The 23,624-nt window shown below is 34.6% G+C and overlaps 1 long non-coding RNA gene across 1 annotated transcript in view; it reads right to left on the bottom strand.

The window, feature by feature from the left end:
* Positions 1-23,624, bottom strand: part of LOC307187907 — a 66,249-nt gene that overhangs the window by 38,981 nt on the left and 3,644 nt on the right. Inside the window, exons 2-3 of the long non-coding RNA XR_013828717.1 lie at positions 18,852-18,925; positions 12,022-12,120 (exon numbers count right to left, since the gene is read on the bottom strand). This is a non-coding gene — a long non-coding RNA (uncharacterized lncRNA). The remainder of the gene's footprint in view (positions 1-12,021; positions 12,121-18,851; positions 18,926-23,624) is intronic.

Here is a 23,624-nt window from a genome sequence, read left to right on the forward strand (position 1 = left end):
TCCTAGGCTAACTGTCAACAAAACTTATGTCACATTTAAGATCTTTCTTCTGAACTTTTCCTTACTAAATCATCTATAAACCATTAGACAATTGGGGTTTTTTTCAGTAGACTGACTAAACTTGGTATTACATTTTAATACTAAGATTAGTATTAAATCTTAGTATTTAAGATTTAATACTTAAATTAAAATTTAAGTATTAAATTCTTAAATTAGTAGATTCAGGTGGAAAACATATTTACTGAACACATACTATGTTTAATAGCATTATTTTAGGTGTTACAAAGAATTCAGAAATAGAGGATGTATATTATCTAGTGAGGGAGACTTACGTATCAATAACCAAAATACCAATCAGATGTTTTAAATATTCTGATGGAGGTTAAATGCATGCTGACAACATTAAGAGAACAGTTATTCTGTGTTGCTTCATATATATCCTTTGTCTTTGTAGGTTTTATTTTTGCCATGTAATGACCTCCCCCTCTTTCTCCGTATTTGAGAATGAATAAGAGAGAGAGAGAAAGAGAGAATGAGTATTGTGAGGCAAAATAAACGTCTTTTAAAAATGTGTGTGTGTGTGTGTGTGTGTGTGTGTGTGTGTGTTGTTGTTGTATTTGTTTTGGGGGAGACCACAGCTGATTCCTCCTATACATTGTTTTTTTTCTTTCTTGTGCCACTAATGGCTATATACTTTTCTTGATATTTTCAGTGTTTATGCTTACATATGACCTTACTGTCAATATCTCTGTCAAGTACATTTCCTCAACACCTGTTATAAAATGCTACAGGCTTCCATGCACATGCGACACCATATTGGAATGATCCAGTTCATTTGACATAATGCAAATAGGTAGAGTACATGTTGCCTAACATATTTAAGCACCATTATATTTTGATCAAGGGAGACTTTGGGAAGATTTTGGATGGCATAACAGATAAAGATTCTTTCAGCACGCTTATTATTGAAACCAATCAACCAAAGAGATGCTATTGAGAAACATGCCCTTTTTGGTTAAAGATAATGCTGAGACATATGATAAAAGATGTGTAATTAAATTAGGGCTTTCACATAGCCATCACACCTTTATCCATAAATATAAGTGGGTATGCATATTATTTTGTAAAGTATATGGATTTCTAGTTTACTTTAAATCCTTTCTGAAGAGTTTTTGATTCATAAATTTCTTTAAAGAAATAAAAATGGGCACACATAAGACATGCATTTGTAATTTTTATCTTTGAAGCATGTCCTATATAGAGAGGAACCACGAAGCATTTAGCACCATTAGTATGGAACTGATAAAAAGTTTTATCAGCCATTCATTTCTCATGCTATTAGTGTGGAACAGAGTCAGCATAATATAGAATAGAAAGAAAATTTAAGATTAATTAAATTACTTCATTTATTCAATAAAAATCTTTTATGTGCCTACTACGTACACTGCCTTTGTTTGGCCTTGTTGATTTATAACTGAGTAGGACCCAATTCCTATCTTCAAAGAATTTTTATCACACACACACATACACACACACACATACACACCCATCTAGCAAAGATTTTTCTTCCAGTTCAGGCATAAGATGGTAACCAGCATGAAGACACAATTATTTGGGAATAAGCAGTTAAAAAAAAAACAACAACACTGCCAAAAAGTATTTTTTCTTTCTTTTTCAGATTGTAATTGCATATCCTTTTTTATGTTTTTGACAGCAAGAGCAGTCCAAGAGACAGGTAAGATGCTTGGATGCATAGAAATAGCCAGAGAATGACAGGTATATGAATATCTATTTGTTGCAAGCCACTAAGGTAGGTACTTAGCACAGTATTACTTTCAGATAGACACTGATGATAATGATCACCATCCTTAATAAAAACCATATGACAAGGACAGCCTTCACTATAAATGTTATATTCTTCCCGAGTTTAGGGCCATGATTGTTTTACTTCTGTATAAAACAATAATATATGTATTCCGGGCTTCCCTGGTGGCGCAGTGGTTGAGAGTCCGCCTGCCGATGCAGCAGATACGGGTTCGTGCCCCAGTCCGGGAAGATCCCACATGCCGCAGAGCAGCTGGGCCCGTGAGCCATGGCCGCTGAGCCTGCGTGTCCAGAGCCTGTGCTCTGCAACGGGAGAGGCCACAACAGTGAGAGGCCCGCGTACAGAAAAAAAAAAAAAAAATATATATATATATATATATATATATATATATATACACACACACACACATATGTATTCCATTATGTACAGTAAGTGCTCGTGTTGTATGACTAAACTTATTTTATTTTATTCATCTTCCTGAAATAGCCTGAGTTTTACTTTGTGTTGCTAAAATTTAAGCCTTCAGTTTGTAATATGTTACTTTTCATTGTTGATTGAAAAATAAAATTTCAAAGCCTACTGAATATAGTTTTATAAAGATTTCCACCTGTACAAGTTATTGCTTAAATTATAGGTTTCTGATTCTCATTAATTTTTTTTAAATTTGCAGAAGTTAACCCAAGTAAATGGTCAATACAAATTATCTAAATATTTCTAGTAAATGTGGCTTTCCACTGAGTGATTATCAGGAAAAGGAAAGCCAGCATCTACTGGAAAGGCACAGTTCCACTGTAATATGACATGCTCCCTGAGCGTGGCTAGTCTTAGTTCTTTATTTAGTCTTTGAGAGTTAACAAAAATGCAGGCATGACTATAATGCGCATCAAATAACAAATTCAGTAGGAAGGAACAAAAATAATATTGGATTCACAAGCTGCACTGCTATCGTTGTTTATACACAGGGCTTAGACTTGATTAGGTGACACGGGATGATGCAAATGGCATAACAAATCTCTATTAATTGCGAAAGATTTCTCAGAGGATATAGATTTTAAATTCCCCTCCAAAGGAGTCGAGTAAGAATGTTGGAGAAGAAACTCTTCCAGATATGATAGCTTGTTTCCATACAGGAGTAAGAGAAAATTAGGTATGTTGGAGAGGAATTGCACTTCAGGGGTTTAGTGAGAGGCCCTGAAGCCTATAAGTTAAGATTACTGTGTACATGGTGTGACCAGAGAAGATTAGGTTAGGGTCTGGGAAACTGAGTGGCTGCTGTGATGGCAACATCATTTAAGGGAAGCAATTTGAGATGGAAAGTCCAATGAGATGATAATAAGATGATCATGGTGATGATGGTGATAATACACACATATGTAACTTATTTACATATATAATATATATGGATATGTTTATATATATATGGATCTCAGTTTATGAAATTCTACTTTTTTGCTTTTAATTTTCACTAAATCCTGTGTTTAAGGCAATTATTAATACATATTAAAAGATAAATAAATGTGAAATGACATGTCAAAGATTCGGAAATATGTAATGGAGAAGGGAACTGAATCCAGATTTTCTGATATCTGGTCCAAGGCTCTTTTGGAGAGAAAACAGCAATGCTTGCTAGTGAAGCAGCTGGGTAAGATGACTTTTCTAAGGTTGGTGATTCATTTATTACTGTATAATGTGATTATCAGCCAAAGATGCCTTGCTATCTTCTTGTTAATTCAAATTCGTCTGTTTAGAAATCTGACTAGAAGAAAACTAAGGTTATTCTAATTATTCTCTGGAAGAAAAACTCCGGTAAATTATCAAATTTTTCACTTCATGAAGTTGTTTTTGCCTACTGGTAATAAGGACTATTGCAAATGTGCACATTGTATGAGTTTTCACCAAGGACAGCCTCCTAAGCAGTGTTATGACAACCTGATTGTGCTAAGCACTGATGGCCATGGGAAGTTTGATTGAGTGAAGACTGGAGAATCAGACCCAAGCTCTTGAGTACAGAGACTATAATTGGTAAGAGACCTTAGCTCGTGAAAGGCAGTAAAATATATGTTTCAGAGTTTTAAATAAATATATCACCATTTCAGGTGAATTAATAAGGTATGCCTTGAGTTGTAGTTAAATATATGGTCACTTGAGACTGTGTGTAGTTTCTTTGGATGTAATAGAGGAGAGATTGTCATTGAAAATATGCTAACCAACAGTTCCTACCCAGGGTAATTTTACTTTTATTTTTAGTTCATGATTTTTATCATCAGAAAACTGATAACTACTCTTTTAGACCCATCCATTCAAGAGAATGATGTTCTTACTGATTAGGATGGTTGCATAGAGGAGACTTCTTGTCTGTTCTGAGGGTGAGCTATTCCAGCCTTGAAATATTTGGTGTAGCGAGAACAGTACCTGGTTTATGGGCTCATTCTAATAGAATGCGGCTCCATCTCTCATTTTCCACTGATAGTTAAATCATTAGAGAAACAGTTCACAAGTACCAAATTAAAAGAAGTCGACTTGAATCCAAAGTGCATCTAAACCGCTTTGGTTTCCAGCTACAATTCATTGGAATGGCTAAGAATCAAGTTTAATTCGATAATTGGTAGAGGAAGTACATATTTAGGGCTATCTCCCACTAGTTAGACCTTTAGTTCAGTAAATATCATCTGCACATTCTGGCAGACGCTATCTGCAATGACGCCCAAACGAGAAAAATCCCCCTCTTCAGTCACAAATTTACTAAATGATATTATGGCACTTGAAGGGTTCTTAGTATGAATTCACCTCAAGAAGTCCAAAATAAGGCTGACATTTTGTGCCAAGAAATAGAAAATGAACTAATTATTCAGCATGGAATGACCAAAAATATTGCAAAGCATTTCTTGCAAATCCAGAATTTAATAGGGTGTATTGTTCATTACAAAAGATCATTGTTCTGACTAACTTTTCCAAAGTTGTATAAGCTTAAGGATACTTGTGTTCACAATCACAGCCCTTCTGTTGTCCACCACGAGTTCAATTCTATGCTACTCTTTTGGAACTTTGTTTTTTATCATGAAGTAATCAGTTAATAATTTATATTTCAGTTCACTGGATCTTAAAACCCATGTTTTGCTGATTATAGAAGCAATATTCAGGAGGAATAGAAAATAGGGAAATAGAATCCAAGCTGAACAAAAGACAATTAAAAATAAGATGATATAAATGACAGGATTTTTTAAAATTCTGGAATACCCATCTCATGGATATTGTTTAGAGATATTTCTGTAATGACTCAGAGATGCTTGCATGTCCTTATGCTCAATCAGAGCTGTTTATTTCATACCGAAGTATGAGCTACAGATGATTTTTCAAGTTTTTTTTTCTGCTAGATATTTAACAAAACCTGGTCACAAATAAGCTTTGGAGAAGAGTATTTTTCTTATTGGTGATTTAAATTGGCTGAGGAAACAAAGGGTAATTTATAACTTTAATTTACTAAAAGCATGTGAATTGAATATGCTAGGATTCAATAACGGTACTGTGATGCTTAACTCCAGCTGTATCTGTCTTTGCGAATGGTGATTAAAAAAGGCAAATTTGCTTACATCTTTCCTTGCTGACACTGAGGTCATTACTTTATGGGTTTGCTTTCATTTGCTCATCCACAGTATTTCTATTTTTGGCTACTCTTGCAAAAAAAATCAGATGCCCTGGATCAAAATAGATATTCTCATAGTGCAATTATAGCACCAGGCAAAAGCTACTGTATATGAAAAAACAAGAAGAAAAGGAATATGCCTGGTTTTATCATAAAACATAACCAATAACTTTAAGATATTTAACGCAGAAAAAACATTCCCCACACTGATCTTTCTTACCACATAAAAATGCCTTCATAATGGTTATTCCTTGACACGAGGTCTTTATAAAAGAAATAATTTATTGCCTTACCTGTAACTGAAATAATGGCTAAATCATTAAAAAAAAAAAAAGTCTAGTAGCTCCTTCAGAGTAAATCTTCCACAACTTGCTACAGTGCTAATCATAAGCATGTTATACAGTAAGTTAGCCCGAAGCTAAGTTAAGCAGGCAGATTAGGACTGTAATATAGTATCAGGACTCATAAATCAAGCGTGCTTGCAGATTTCCTTTCACTTTCTGCTCCTTCTTACAGTTCAGACAAGTCATAATTACACATCAGTAGGCATTGTGAACAGAGGAATGAGCTACAACATAACGCACAATAAACCCTGTCATATAAAAGCAAACTGGATAAAATAACAGAAGCAATACTCCATTTTACAACATCACACTAAAGAATTACACTGTGCCATTGTGTATTATTCTGATCAATCATGAATCCATCCACAATTGACAGCTCAGTGGGCAAAAATTTACCACTGAAGAATAGTTTCCAGTTTTATTATTTTCTTGTTTGATTATACACATTAAACACAAGACTGTGTGTGATTCTGAAAAGCCACAGGTACATAATATAACACTGCCCTGCACACATTGCAATTAAATAAATTCTGCTAATGCTCTTTTAAAGCTTTCTTTTATTAGACATGCTTAAAATAATTCATACCGGATGAACTGTAAGTGGTTCTTTATTCATGTTTTATTAGTATTATAATTTTGAGTAATTATTCAGGTATTCTTGTTACCTTAGACCAAAGAGATGTTGACTCTGAAGTCTTTTCTGTTATTTTCAGGCTTAGATGATATTACCACTAAGCTCAAAGGACCCTCCTTTATCACTAGGTTTGAGCCGAACATTGAAAATGGGATTTAATGAAACATGAGCAAATATTGGTTGTTTCAATTCTAATAAAACATTTAAAAGAACTAATAAATGTAAGGTAATTGTTGAATGCTAATCTAAAATTGCTACTACCAGTTTTATTTTATAGTTGGAACTCAGCAGGTGTTGAGGGGATGTATTTTTCACATTATTCATCAAATGAAGTTTTGAGAGGCACCAAGGTGTTTTTACCTACTCCACATTCATAAGAATTTAATTACAGTTAATATATTAAAGATATCAGAAATATAGAGAAAATAATCTTAGAGCCAGAGAGTAAATTATATGCCACACTGGAATTTCCTTCCAGATGCTACTGGGGCCACATTTTAACTATAATTCATGTGTACATGAAGGAGATTCTTTTGAGAAATGTGGAGTTCATATAACTCCTTTTATTTAAATTACTGATTTAAAAATTTTTTTTCTCCATAGGACTGTTTTAAGACTGTTAGGATTTAAAGGGAAACAATGAAATCAATGATTGGAGGGAGACTGGAAGAACTAAAGGGGGTGAGTGTGATTTAGTCACATTTTACGCAAACACCAGTGACCTTGAAACTACAAAGCCTGAGTTGAGACTTCAGTTGACCTAAACTCTACCATGTCCTTAAGGGGCAGAGCCACATATTTGATGTCTATTCACAGAATGTAATACTGTATTTGGGGCATAATTATTTTTTCCAGGAAAAAATCCCCTATACCCATATGCTCCCAGAAGATTCTGTGCTAACCTCTAGCATAGCAATTAACTTGTTGCATAGTAATTGTGTGTTTACTCTTGTCTTTTTTTGAGGTCAAAACTGTCTTATTTAACATTTCTATGCCCATGGTTAAAGGATAGATTTGATTGTTATAGAATTAAAGCTCAAATATTCGTTTAGTCTTGGCTCAATAATAATGATATTAATAATATTTATTGATGGTGTAGTATATGCCAGGCACTGTGATATATGCTTTATAGACTAGATCTCATTTACTCTTCAGAAAAATTGGATGTCTTAACCCAGCAGTCCAACTCCAGAGGCTCTGCTGTCAACTATGCTCCACTCCCTTTAATTTCAGGTCAGCTTCTTCATCTTTCCTAATCTTAGTAAAAATTCCCCCCTCCATGAAGAAGTTTCTATCAAAATGGTTGAGGTCAAAGTTTAAGTCTGGGCAAAATCCCACGCTGGTCAGGGTGGAATCCCACAGGAACCTGTACTGAGAATGTCTTAACAGAGGGCCTTGACATGGCCAGATCCACTGGAACACCTCTTCTAGGATTTGCTTACACCTTTGCTTCCTAACCCTGGGGACATTGCTTTATGGGTTTGCTTGTATTTACTAATCATCTAGTGTTTGTCTGTTTTGTTTTATCTTGTTTGGTTTTGTTCAAAACTTCTGAAACAATCATAGACAACCTTCCAAGAAGCTAATTATTTCTCTAGCATGGAAGCCTGGGTCCTCTTTGAGTTCCATGGTTGAAAACTGCAAGATTAGGCCAGAATAATTTCCTACATTATTGCCTTGCTATATTGAAAACATGGGCATTACTTTCCTACCCCAAGTAATGTTTAATTGAGATTGCATCCACTAGTCCATTTAGGCTCCGTCAGTCAATTAAGTGGGGATAAGGGTGAGAAATTAGTAACTTGGCACTATGTCCAAATTAAAACTTCGTTGTTCAAGTATTTAACAGCTTATCTTTTAGTTTGTTATTGTTGAAACATGACCTTAAGGGAATGAAGGAATCCTATGAAAGCTGAGCAGACTTGGATTCAAGAGAGGCAGGAGCCTTCAGATAATTCTGAGTGGGAATTCTTAAGTGTGTATAATTAAAATGTTTTATAGCCCTAATATTTCATTTTAGCAAACAATTTTCACCTCTTTCCTATTGTGAGGCCTTGATGTCAGCTGTTGGTAAATATCCCCAAAGAAATGGTAACTTTGTTATATAAATCTTATATTTGTTGTATTAGTGAAATTAATACAAGGCAAGCGGAAAATGGGAATAAAAAGGGGGCAAAAAGACCTTATTATGTCTTACCGTCTACAGACTGGGAGTACAACACCTAAATCATCGAGAAGCCTCTCTCTCTTCATACACATGCCCAGAGTTAATTTATTGGAAATTACACTTAATACCAAGGTCAGCAGCTTAAGTTTCGAACTGTTTGACTCTTCTCCATTAAAGTGTGGATCAAGTCAAAAATTTATGACTTAGTTACTTAAAATTGACAACAGATCAGGCATTTCCCAACAAGGAAACAGAGTAGGTTATGAAGATCTAAAAATCCTCAAATGTAGAAACTGAGTAAAAAGGGATTAGCAGCTCTGTCAAGCTGAGAGGTGGCAGAGGGTAATTTTGTCTTTATCTTGAAATGTTGCTAACATCAGGAAGAATTAGTATAAAAAGTCTTACATGAGACATCTGTTAACTTGGTCAGCCAAATTAGAAAAAAATTCTTTAAAATTTCTAAATAGTCATCACTTTTCAATGGGTATCAATGTGGACAGCAAAACTGCATGAAATACAAATACAGTTGAACTTCAACTGTATGAAAAAGACATCTTGGCAATAGCAAATATCTGTTGGAATATATAGATACTCAAATAATGAGTAATTCATAGTTGATTTGCAGTTTGGAGATTATATAAATATATGCAGCCGCACGGTTAAAAAGGCTTTTTCTTCCCCATTCATTTTCTTAGAAAGTGTTATTATCTAGCCTGTTTAAATAGCAACTATGCAAATTTCTCATGCTTTATAAATGTTTCACCAAAGAATTCTCAACCAATCAATTAATTCTATTTTTTTTTTTTTTTCCTGATTGTCAGCAGATGAGTATCTTATGAGAATGGTTCTTTTTTTTCTAAGTTGGTTTCTGTAGAACTCTGACTCCATTTCCTGTAGAAGTCTTTTTTGGGAAGGGAGAAAAAAGTAGATCATATGAAAGAAATTGTTTTCTCTTCATGGAAGTTAACCCTTTATTTTTCCTACCTCTCTCTCCTTTTGACTAGAATCCAGAGGAGAGAAAAACATAGGATAATAGCTTTGATGTGAAAATCTGGTTTAAGAAGGGTTACTTAGTAAGTATTTAGCTCATTAATAGGCATTTGAGTTTATATTCATGTCAAACTGCCTCCAACTTTTATTTATATAAATGTCTGTAGGTGCAGAAGACTGGAATTAAATCTCCGAAATGTAGAATCTCAATTTTAGAAGGACTGTTTTAGAAGGAACATCCACTTACAGGTGATATTTAAAGCCACAAGCCTGAATGAGGTCTTCAAGGGAGTGAGTATAGGCCAAAAAGAGAATCAATTCTATGAGCAAGTCCTTTGGCAAGCATTATGAAGGCGAAGAGAGGAAGAAAAACTAGTAGGAGACTCTGGGAAGAAGGAAATAGTGAAGTCGGAGGAAAATCAAGGGAGTGGGTGTCTGGAAGGTGAGTGGGGAAAGTGCTTTCAGATCAAGCATGCTAGAAACTAAGAACTAGGCAATGCAAATGGCAATGTGGAGATAATTCATGATCTTGACAAAGCAGTGTTTATGGTGTTTCTAGTGGGCTTCAGAGAGGATGGGCATAGAGAAACTGGTGAGAGAAAGTTTGAACACTTATAGGAAATTTCCTATAAAGAGGAGCACAGGTTTAGATTAATAACTGAAAAGGGAAATAGGGTTTAGAGGGATTAAGATGGAAAAAAATAACAGCATGTTTATAGGATAATGGAACTATGTAGAGGGATAAAATGATGTTTGTAGGAAAAAACTGATGGTATATGTTGGAGTGGGAAAGAACTGGATCTAGTATACAAATGGAGGAGTTGACTTTAGTTAGGAACACCAGTTATATCTATAACTATGAGTTCTGTCTAGATCCATCCATACCCAGATTTCTCTTATCTTTCTATATATGAATCTATATCACACACATAAATTATTAGTAACAGAGCTAGATGGTTTCAGTTGCTGGTAGGTGGGTAGATGTGGTATTCAGAGTTTGTGAGAATTCTCTTCTCACTGCTTCAGCTTTCTCAATGGAGTGGGAAGTCTGGTAATCCCCTGGACATAGGATTTGGGGCAAGTGCTGGAGTTCGGGGTAGAGAGAAGGATGCAATAAACTAGGAGAGTGAGATGAGAAAAGCATAGCATGTGTGTCTGACAACATTAAGGATCTTGTTTAGAATTTAAGGCAAGAATAAGTTGCAGGTTTGTGTTTTCCTCCAGCCATGGGCAGGCATAGAGCAGGGAGAGAGTTGTATTGACCTACTGTTGTGATTTGTCAGAGAGTACAATAAAGCAGCAAGAGAGGCCAAGGAGTTGGGATTGTAAGCAAGGGAATAATTACACTGATTGACCTTGTAATTCAAGCTGTGAAAGACTGGTGTGACCTCTTACAACATCTTCCTAAGTGGCATCCTTGGTTGCTTTCTCCTTTTATCCTTTATGCTGCCACAAGTTACCTATACTCCATAGCACAAAATTGCTCATTCCTCTCTTTTTTCTTAGTAGCCTCCAAAGGCTACCCATTGTCCTTAGGAGAAAGTGTAACTGTCTTAGCATGACATTAAATTCCAGCCTTAGTTTGCACCTCACTTCCTTATGCCCTAGTCCATTCTCAGCATTACCCAAGTAGGGCATGTTCTTTCAAACATATTCTTTTGCCATGTGGTTCTCTTTGTCAGAAAGGTCTTTCTCTCAGGCTTCTAGCCCCTATTCATCCTAGAAAACCCTAAGGGAATTCACTGCTTTGTAAAACTTTTGTCATTTTTTTTTCAAGGCACAGATAATTCTCCTTCCTTTACTCCCATTGCACCTGGTTAATATTTTTTAGGATGCTGACTTTGTATTGCAATCAAGTATTGGCTAACTTTGTATTGTAATCAACTACTGACATGTCTGAATCCCTAGAATTGGTAACTTTTAAAGTTATGGAATGGGTATTACTTGTATTTTTTATTCCTGTGACTCAAATCATTCCTGTCTTATAATTATCTATAGGAAATTTTACGAACGGTTACATGAGCAAATAAACTGAAATGGGAACATATGGTGGTGCCAAATGTCTTTACATATCTGGTAGAAAATGGAGGACTTTGAATTGAATATGGTAGACATAGCTCTTAATCGAAAAAAGAAAATAAGAAATATAAGGTAAAAGTATGGCTGTTCCATTTTGGGAAGAGTGAACCACAGTATCTAAGAGGGAAAAGGGGGAGCATGCTAATTCTAAAGGATAATGAAACAGACCTGAGAAGTTAGTAGAGAATCATCTCTGGCCTAGTAACTAAAAACAAATTCAGTATCATGAAGCTATTACCACCGTTAAGTTGCTACTGCCACCCCATTCAATGGGATTTGTGAATTTTTCCCAGGTTGTTTTAGCATCCAGATACCTTAAGCATGTATGTGGCTGGTTACCTGTTCATCTGGCAACATTCACGGTTTCTTCTAATGCAGTGCCTCCCATCCATTGTTCCTCAGTTTCCTTTCAGAAGAGTGGTGGTGATATTTCTTGTTCTGCCTACAATAGTTGGGGAATATAAGTAAGGTCATGGCGAGGAATATCTTTGAAAGTGCTAGATGAATACAAGGCTTTATTAATTGTCTAAAATGAGAAAGAAAATCTCAACTATTAGTTGTGTTGTGAGAAATGAAAAGCCAGGCTTTCATTGGCTTTATTTCCTTTACAAATGACCACTAATTTAATGGACAAAGTAAATATTTATGTAAAATCTTTTTACTTCAGTCCAAAAAATGTACACCGAGGGAAAATGAATAATTTCAAGCTTAAGATATTGAATAACTATGGAAAATCTGGTAACAGCAATAATGATTGGAATGTTCCCACAGTATCAGTCATTTTTTTATGGCATACAAAACAGTGAGCTAACAACATACTGAAAGCTTTTCTCAAATAAGGGAGAGTTTAGGCTTTGAAAAAAATTATGTTACTACATAGTGATGAAATAACCTAAGCAAAACCCAGACCAGAAAGAAAGCCAGGAAAAGGAGGTGCAGAAAGGGTGAAAGGATGTTTTCAAAAGCTGGAGAATTGATAAGAAAAGAGTGGGAGACAAATGAGCTAAACTGCCCAAGCAAATTCACTCAGGACTCTAGGCCTGTAAGGTCTAAAAGAAAATATAGTAATCTGAAAGTCACCCAGGCTGCCCTGTGGCTTTGTCACTAGACCCATCCTTAGGATGTTATGTATGGTAATTGCAAGCTAAACTTTTGTGTACTAGTTGAAAGAGCTGTGAACAACTCTAGTTTTGAATCTGTGGTCTAGTTGTTTGCGGACTTCTCACCATGGCTGACATATGTCTGAGTGAAGTCCTTGATTATGTGTCTGGCATGTTGCATTTTCAACCTAAAGTCTTTTAATTTGTGTTTGATCTGGGTATACATCTGAAAACAGTAAGAGGTAAAGCCGGTAAAAAGGATTGATGCCTTATTTTCTGAACTATATAAAATGTTTAATATGGATAAGAAGACACACACATAGCAAGAAAATCTTTAAGGGTACTGGTTCTCATTAGGAAATTGTGTTTAGAGGGAGTCATAAAAGAAAATAAGTTTGAAATCATAAACACACACAGTTTTAAAAATACATTTATTTTCCTGTATGAAATCTTCAGAGAATTTGGTGCTATTTGATATAAGGGGAGGAGAACCTGTAAGCAGAGGAGGTTTTCAGTTATAAACACATGGAACTTTTGCTAGACCCTACGCTGTAACTCTACCTTATAAATGAGATTGCCTCCAAACAAAATTTACTTACTAGATGCCTCTGTGCCAGATATGGCACATTTGTAAACCACAGTAACTCAAAAAATATTGAATTGATTACAAACATTTAAAAATTGAGAGATTTCACGTTTTAAAAAATCTAAATTTCTAGGAAAAAAGAATTCTTAAGAGCTGGTAACAGTGAACACACATTGCTACTTGGCAGCAAGTAGGTGGGCTTCATAGCAGCTGTCCTTCCAATTTTGTATTCGTTCTCCTGATCCCTGAGATCTTCCTCACCCCCTATTGGTCTTGTAACAAACAGACTTCATTCAAATTTAAGTTTGCTGACTAGCACTTGTTGGCATCTGAACCTGAAACTCCGCCCTTAATGAGGTCCTGACCACCCTTGACAAAACTTGACTGAATCTCATGTTGTCACATTAAAACTCCTATCATATAATGAGGGCTCAGTGCAGCTGCAGAGATAAGAACAAAATTTTATGTATCAATTGTAATTAGCACCCCACCAAAAGAGTGACTTAGTATTTTAATCATATTAAGTTATTCCTTAAGCAGAAATGAGGAGCTTGATCCAGATTATTTAATGTTAAGACTATTTGCATCGACTAAAACAACATCAAAGTTGAAACTGGACCAGCACTTGACAGTAAGAAAAATGGATCATTTAGACATAAGAAATAAGAAGCTATTAGAAATAGTGAGATGTAAACAAAGAAAACATCTTAGTAAAATAAATTCTTTAAAGTACCTGTACCAAAACCTAGACAGAATTGTCTCAAAGAAATAGCATAGATTTAAAAATTGCCACAATACCATTTCTAAATAAAACAAAGCATATTTTTAGAAATATAAAAAGATCACATTATTTTTTCCCATTTGAACCAGATTTCTTGGATTAAATTGCTATTTAAATTGAATTTGATAAAGATAAAATCCATAAATGTATGCAGAATATATTCATAACAATATTGTACCTTGCAGAAAAAGTAGATGAAGTAGATAATATGATATTCTTTATTGGACCAATAAATAAAAGGCAATTCTCAAGCCCCAAAGTCTCAAGCACATTTTCGCTTTAAATGAACACATTCATGAAGCATTTTACTGCAACATTTTCTTGTGGGAATATACAGGTAAATGGCTGCAATGATGTGAAAGTGCATCGTAAACTGTAAAGCTCTATTTAAAAATTCTTCATGCTCCTAGCATACAGCTGGACCCTGTTGTGACTTCTATGTGTGCCATGATTAACATCTATCTTACAGAATTAAAATTAATTGTAAGAGAAAGTATCGGTAAATATTTCATCACATGGGGAAAACGACTGAAACTAGTATAATGAAATTGTTGAACTAGCAGCAATATCAATAAATGTAATTATATGCTAATAATAGTAATTTGTGTAATTATTATATAGTTATATGTTCAGTTATATAATTGGATTTTCAATAGCTAACATTTACTGAATGCTAAATATGCACCAGTAAGTACTTCATATGTGTTAACTAATTTAATCCTCAATCAAACCTGGGAGTTGAAACTATTACTTGCATTTTAAAGAAGGTAAAACTGAGGCAGAGAGAGGTTAAGTAACTTCTTAGAGATCACACAATTAGGAAGTAGCAGAGTTGGGACTTGAACCTAACCAGTCTTATTCCAGAGGCTGTGCTTGATTAGTTGAAAAATCTCAGGGCAGAGGCAATGACTTATTATGATGATAAATCCATGTTCTGCCTTTCTCAAAGTGTGTGCCTTTGGCAAACTCCTTAACTTTTCTGTGTCAGAGTTTGTTCACTGCATATAATACAAGCAAATCCATAAGTTTGCAACAAATATTAAGTCAACTATAGAAAGCATGTAGCAATGTATATCCATCTAAGTGCTCAAGAATAGGGCGTCAGCTATTTTTACTATTACTGTTTATTAAGTGTTCTCATGATTATTAATACTCATAGTAATTGATTAGCACCTAACATGGTGATTTACAAATGAAAAGATTATTCACTTTTACAAAAAAAGTTGGGGAGGGGGATGTTAATACCCTTCTGATCTATAAGATCTTGTCTTTACAGCCAAAAGTAAAATAAATGTTTATATGTTGTTAGTGAGTCTAAATAAAATATCAGTAATCACATTTTTGAGAATTTGAACAAAAATTAACTACCAGTCTTTCAGAACATAGTCTTTAAAAGCTAGTTCTCCATAATAAGAAACTTTTTTTAAATCACATTTTATTTGAAAAATTATTTTATAGTCATTTTCATGATCATAAATCATGTCATGCAATTAAATTAATGCTCCCTAAATACAAATTTATAGACATTGATTATGAAATAAAACTTGTCCAATTGTACATGATGGCACTGGCCTTACAGATTTGCCCCATGAGACAAAAGTATCAGGGTATCAGTGTGGATGGCTGGGTGGGGTACCGGAGATAAAAGTGTCTGATGACGGTCAGCCACAGAGAATAGGGCATCGTTTTCCATGTCCCTGTGCAGGTACAGAAATTGAGGGAAGGGTGGGGTGAGGTTAAGTGGGGTGGGGGGGAAAGAACAAGAGAGAGAGACAGAGAGACCAAAGGCATCCCAAATTTATCATGTTGGAATGTACACACAGATTTGCAGCATACACCATATGATTAAAGACAGAGGGAACATGGAACATTTAAGCAATAACCAGAACACCAATGAATGGGGAATGGTTGTTTCAAAAGGTGTAAGCAGAGAACAAATGTCTCAGAATAGGGGCTGCCCCTTTACTTGATGTCATATGGGACTCTCTCAACAGTATAGTGAAGGAAGGGGCAAAATATGAGTTGGGTGAGTTTAAGCCTAGATAAAGAGAAAGCACTGACATGTTTGAATTTATCAGAAACTAATTAGGTTAAATACTCTTTCATTAGGTTGCATGGGATCTTAAGAGTTATATTTTTGGCATGTCTAATTATAAATCCCTTGAAAATTACACTTATAGTGTCACTAGAAAATCTAGGTAAATCAAGCATTAAACAATAATACCTAAAAATGAGACTTTTGTATGTGACATATTAAAAAATTTATTTTCAAAAATAGTCATACTGTATTTCAAATAAAAAAAAGAAACCAATTAATATTAGTTAACATAAGTATATAATATACCTAGGGATAAAAACTAATCAAGTGTGCATGACCCAGACTTCCCTGGTGGCGCAGGGGTTAAGAATCTGCCTGCAAGTGCAGGGGGCCCAGATTCGTGCCCTGGTCCGGGAAGATCCCACATGTCGGGGAGCACAACTACTGAGCCCATGTGCCACAACTACTGAAGCCCACATGCCTAGAGCCCGTGCTCCACAACAAGAGAAGGCACCGCAATGAGAAGCCCATGCACCGCAACGAAGAGTAGCCCCTACTCACAGCAACTAGAGAAAGCCCACGCAGCAACAAAGACCCAACACAGCCAAAAATAAATTAATTAAAAAAAAAAAAGGTGCAAGGCCCATATGAAGATAACTATGTACTTTTATTGAGAGACTGAAAATTAAATAAATGGAAGAGAAGTCTATGGTTTTGCATAGGAAGACCATGCTATCAAATCATCCTAATTTAATGTAATTCAATTCAAATTAGAAACACTTTGTGTCCATTTGGGAAAATGTTCTAAATATTATTTGAAAACTAATCGGGTAATAAAAGCTATGAAATTCTGAAAATGAAAGAAAATGAATGGAGGAATCTCACTACAAACTATTGGAATATACTAAAAGATAACAATAGTTATCATAGTGAAGAACTAGTTCCGGAATAAAAAAGGGATGCACAAATTAATAGATTGATATATTTGACCATATAAAGTTTGTTTTTCAGATTTGCAAAACACAACACAGAAGTCCTACCACAAAATGAAAGACAAATGACAAAGTGGAGAAGTGTTTATTACATGTGTAATGTATCGTGAGTAATTTCTTTAATGTATAAAGAAAACTTATAACCAAATAATGACAAAATAAATACAATAATAGAAGAGTAGAAGAAAGCATATGAAAAAAAGTTCAAATTTCTTTGTTAAGAATATATTGGGTTTTGGTTTATCAAATTAACAATTTTTAATGATAACATCTATTTTGGTTTAAGATAAAACATTTACTCTAATACACTGCCAGGAGTAAGGTAAATTAATACAAACTTTCAGGAGGATAATGTAGTAATATATTTCATAAGGCAGAAAAAAACATATTCCTTGACCCAATAATTCCATTATTTTTAAGGAAGTAATCAGATATACAAATGATTTTCATTACAATGTTATCTATGATAATAAAAAACTTAGAAACAACCTAAATGTCCAACAATAGTGAAACCAATGATAGTAAAATTCATAGAATGGAATATCACTTGAAGTGATATTGATCTTTTGACATGGAAAAGTGTGTGTGTGTGTGTGTGTGCGTGCGTGTGTGTGTCTATTTGTGGTATATAACTTTAAAAAACAATTTACAAAAATTATATATACACACAGTCATACAGAGAATATATATATACACATAAATACACATATATGTGCTTGTATACACACATACATACATCCACACATAAGACATGTTTAAACCTCACATGGACAAATAAATTAATATATACATGCATATATGTATACATACTATAACTGTATATAGTCTTTTATTTATCATACATTTTCATGTCATATATATTTATTTATCTGTGTATATGTGTGTATATATTCTCAAATAATACAGGCCATAATTAATCATGGTTATCTCTGTGTGATAGGAATAATGATGATTTTTATATCTTCTTTATGCTTCTCTATATCTCTAAACTTTTCTAGAATAGGTGTATTGCTTCATAATTAAACAAACAAAGTGAATAATTTGCTTATCGTGAGTTGGTAACAACTTGCTTCTTTGACATATGTGATCAGTGCAATTCTGATTCGATTTTGGGCTTGGGTAAAAATAAAAGTTCATTCCTCATTTTTATCAAACCTTGCATTAATCTGTGGCAATAGCTGGGTGTGCTGAACTGTTCTGTCAGTTATGTTCCTGTGGAAGGTAACCATTTTCCCACAATTGTCATGTCCCTGGACAACCACCTCCTGATACTGGATGGTGATTCATTAGCCTTCTTCAATAAGGTACGATTTGAAAACCAGAAAAGGAGAGTTTAACACTGACATAAAGTCCCAGTACTGAAGTGCAGTCGGGTTTTTTCCCCCAAATTACAATGAGGAGAGCTCTCTGGATTTATCTTAAATTCTTGGTGAATATTCTCCATTAACAACATACCATCTTTCTTTGACTGCAGAGCATGTCATCCTTGCCTAGTGGGAACCAAAATTTGCTTTAAATTGTCAAAGTGCTCATTATGGAATGCTTAGTAGCTAGAGTTTGTACATAATATTTGAAAATCAACCTTAATTTTTCTGCCTGAGATGAACACTTGGATTCCACAGTAAGCATAATCAGAGATTTACAGAAACCTAGTGAACTCTGTTTATTATACTTGCCTGGAATAGCTACAGAAAAGGTCAGAGGTCCAATGTCTTCATGCAGAGACAGATCATGTTCTAGCTGGTTCTGAGGAGGAAAAAAACAGTAGGTGATGCTTTAATGAATAGCTTATCATGTGAAACACACTATGTGATAATAGCAGTGTTGGTAAGACAAGAAGGGAGCCTTTTTTCTTTCTTTTTTTGTAAAGGTTTAGTTAGTTTTACATTGCTTTAATGCTTACATTTCAATAGTAACAAACAAAATGGTTCACTGAGAAACTATTAAATTCTGCAGGGTCCTAAGCAACTTTGAGTTCATAAACTGGATTGAAATTTCCTTTTTATTTTATTATTTTATTTTATCGTAGCTGACATTTTATAAAATTAAGTACCTGGGTTGGAACATTTTTGATTTCTTGAATTATGGTTTTCTTTTATTCTTTTTTGTTTGAGTTGACTTAGTGAAGGAAATAGAAGAGAAGCCTCATAGAGGTCAAAGTTTTATTGTAAAAAGTGGTCTTATGGTACAAGAGGATTTTCTGGAATGACAGCAGAGATGTGCAGAGGCATTTTTTAAGTGCCTTTCTCAAAATGCAGTAAACCAACGAGGAAATTTAGCTAAGCAGATCCTCCTGACCTCAGCATACTCTCCTCTCATTCAGCCAGCAAAACAAGAATTCTCTCAATGGACAAAAGAAACTTATGGACCAATTCCCCTCCAACTTAAATGTGCATATGACTAATGGAGAGATTCTGACTAAGTAGGTCTGTGATTCTGCATTTCTTTTTTTTTTTTTTTAAAGATGTAAAGCCATTTAATTCACTTCATGAAGCAAGTATACAACTGATTTCAAAATATCACAACGATGGCACATAAAAGGAAACTATGAATCCAAGAGATTTGTGAGTATTCAAAATAAAATGCTAGTAAATAAATCCAACAGTGCATCAAGAGACTAATGTACCCCAAAAAGTATTGCAAATATGATGTATTAACTTGAAATCTAAATCATGTAATAGGTCAAAAATAATTATTCCAATTGATTACTAAAAATTATTTAATTAAGTTTCAACTCTTATTCTGATAAAAATATAGAAATATAAAAATTACTCTAAAATATTTTAATTATGACATCTGAAAATAATCACATCAAAGGTAAAGGAGATACACTCAAAGTCTAACCACTAAGAAATAAGGATAAATTGTGCATCATTATTTTATAATGAAATATTTTGTGCATATAAAACTATAATGTACATATAAGATAATTTGTACATTCAATACCATGAAAGAAAAAGAAAATAACTATTTATATTAAGAGGGTTTCACTCAGATATGATTTCCCTTTTTTTTTTTAACATCTTTATTGGAGTATAATTGCTTTACAATGGTGTGTTAGTTTCTGCTTTATAACAAAGTGAATCAGTTATACATATACATATGTCCCTATATCTCTTCCCTCTTGCATCTCCTTTCCTCCCACCCTCCCTATCCCACCACTCTAGGTGGTCACAAAGCACCGAGCTATCTCCCTGTGCTATGCGGCTGCTTCCCACTAGCTATCAGTTTTACATTTGGCAGTGTATATATGTCCATGCCACTCTCTCACTTTGTCCCAGCTTACCCTTCCCCCTTCCTGTGTCCTCAAGTCCATTCTCTAGTAGGTCTGCGTCTTTATTCCTGTCTTGCCCCTAGGTTCTTAATGACCTTTTTTTTTTTTCTTTTTAGATTCCATATATATGTGTTAGCATATGGTATTTGTTTTTCTCTTTCTGACTTACTTCACTCTGTATGACAGTCCCTAGGTCCATCCACCTCTCTACAAATAACTCAGTTTCATTTCTTTTTATGGCTGAGTAATATTCCATTGTATATATGTGCTACATCTTCTTTACCCATTCTTCTGTTGATGGACACTTAGGTTGCTTCCAAGTCCCGGCTATTGTAAACAGAGCTGCAATGAACATTGTGGTACATGACTCTTTTTGAATTATGGTTTTCTCAGGGTATATGCTCAGTAGTGAGATTGCTGGGTCATATGGTAAGTTCTACTTGTAGTTTTTTAAGGAACGTCCATACTGTTCTCCATAGTGGCTGTATCAATTTACATTCCCACCAACAGTGCAAGAGGGTTCCCTTTTCTCCACACCCTCTGCAGCATTTATTGTTTCTAGATTTTTTGATGATGGCCATTCTGACTGGTGTGAGATGATATCTCATTGTAGTTTTGATTTGTATTTCTCTAATTATTAATGATGTTGAACATTCTTTCATGTGTCTTTTGGCAATCTGTATATCTTCTTTGGAGAAATGTCTATTTAGGTCTTCTGCCCATTTTTGGATCGGGTTGTTTGTTTTTTTAATATTGAGCTGCATGAGCTGCTTATAAATTTTAGAGATTAATCCTTTGTCAGTTGCTTGATTTGCAAATATTTTCTCCCATTCTGAGGGTTGTCTTGGTCTTGTTTATGGTTTCCTTTGCTGTGCAAAAGCTTTTAAATTTCATTAGGTCCCATTTGTTTATTTTTGTTTTTATTTCCATTTCTCTAGGAGGTGGGTCAAAAAGGATCTTGCTCTGATTTATGTCATAGAGTGTTCTTCCTATGTTTTCCTCTAAGAGTTTGATTGTTTCGGGCCTTACATTTAGGTCTTTAATCCATTTTGAGTTTATTTTTGTGTATGGTGTTAGGGAGTGTTCTAATTTCATTCTTGTACATGTAGCTGTCCAGTTTTCCGAGCACCACTTATTGAAGAGGCCATCTTTTCTCCACTGTATATTCTTGCCTCCTTTCTCAAAGATAAGGTGTCCATATGTGCGTGGGTTTATCTCTGGGCTTTCTATCCTGTTCCATTGATCTATATTTCTGTTTCTGTGCCAGTACCATACTGCCTTGATTACTGTAGCTTTGTAGTATAGTCTGAAGTCAGGGAGCCTGATTCCTCCAGCTCTGTTTTTCTTTCTCAAGATTTCTTTGGCTATTTGGGGTCTTTTAGGTTTCCATACAAATTGTGAAATTTTTTGTTCTAGTTCTGTGAAAAATACCAGAGGTAGTTTGATAGGGATTGCATTGAATCTGTAGATTGCTTTGGGTAGTAGAGTCATTTTCACAATGTTGATTCTTCCAAACCAAGAACATGGTATATCTGTCCATCTATTTGTATCATCTTTAATTTCTTTCATCAGTGTCTTATAATTTTCTGCATACAGGTCTTTTGTCTCCTTAGGTAGGTTTATTCCTAGATATTTTATTCATTTTGTTGCAATGGTAAATGAGAGTGTTTTCTTAATTTCTCTTTCAGATTTTTCATCATTAGTGTATAGGAATGCAAGAGATTTCTGTGCATTAATTTTGTATCCTGCTACTTTACCAAATTCATTGATTAGCTCTAGTCATTTTCTGGTAGCATCTTTTGGATTCTCTATGTATAGTATCATGTCATCTGCAAACAGTGACAGCTTTACTTCTTCTTCTCCAGTTCGGATTCCTTTTACTTCTTTTTATTCTCTGATTGCTGTGGCTAAAACTTCCAAAGCTATCTTGAATAATAGTGGTGAGAGTGGGCAACCTTGTCTTCTTCCTGATCTTAGTGGAAATGCTTTCAGTTTTTCACCATTGAGGATGATGTTTGCTGTGGGCTTGTCATATATGGCCTTTATAATGTTGAGGAAAGTTCCCTCTATGCCTACTTTCTGCAGGGTTTTTATCATAAATGGGTGTTGAATTTTGTCAAAAGCTTTCTCTGCATCTATTGAGATGATCATATGGTTTTTCTCCTTCAATTTGTTAATATGGTGTATCACGTTGATCGATTTGTATATATTGAAGAAGCCTTGCATTCCTGGGATAAACCCCACTTGATCATAGTGTATGATCCTTTTAATGTGCTGTTGGATTCTGTTTGCTAGTATTTTGTTGAGGATTTTTGCATCTATGTTCAGCAGTGATATTGGCCTGTAGTTTTCTTTCTTTGTGACATCTTTGTCTGGTTTTGGTATCAGAGTGATGGTGGTCTTGTAGAAGGAGTTTGGGAGTGTTCCTCCCTCTGCTACATTTTGGAAGAGTTTGAGAAGGATAGGTGTTAGCTCTTCTCTAAATGTTTGATAAAATTCGCCTGTGAAGCCATGTGGTCCTGGGCTTTTGTTTGTTGGAGGATTTTTAATCACAGTTTCAATTTCAGTACTTGTGATTGGTCTGTTCATATTTTCTATTTCTTCCTGGTTCAGTCTCGGAAGGTTGTGTATTTCTAAGAATGTGTCCATTTCTTCCAGGTTGTCCATTTTATTGGCATATAGTTGCTTGTAGTAATCTTTCATGATCCTTTGTATTTCTGCAGTGTCAGTTGTTACCTCTCCTTTTTCATTTCTAATTCTATTGATTTGAGTCTTCCTTTTTTTCTTGATAAGTCTGGCTAATGGTTTATCAATTTTGTTTATCTTCTCAAAGAACCAGCTTTTAGTTTTATTGATCTTTGCTATTGTTTTCTTCATTTCTTTTTCATTTATTTCTGATCTGATCTTTATGATTTCTTTCCTTCTGCTATCTTTGGGGTTTTTTGTTCTCCTTTCTCTAACTACTTTAGGTGTAAGGTTAGGTTGTTTATTTGAGATGTTTCCTGTTTCTTAAGGTAGGATTGTATTTCTATAAACTTCCCTCTTAGAACTGCTTTTGCTGCATCCCACAGGATTTGTGTTGTCGTGTTTTCACTGTCATTTGTTTCTAGGTATTTTTCCTCTTTGATTTCCTCTTTGATTTCTTCAGTGATCTCCTGCTTATTAAGTAGT

Source organism: Stenella coeruleoalba (genome assembly GCF_951394435.1).
Source record: "Stenella coeruleoalba genome assembly, chromosome: 6".
NCBI classification, from domain to species: Eukaryota; Metazoa; Chordata; class Mammalia; order Artiodactyla; family Delphinidae; genus Stenella; species Stenella coeruleoalba.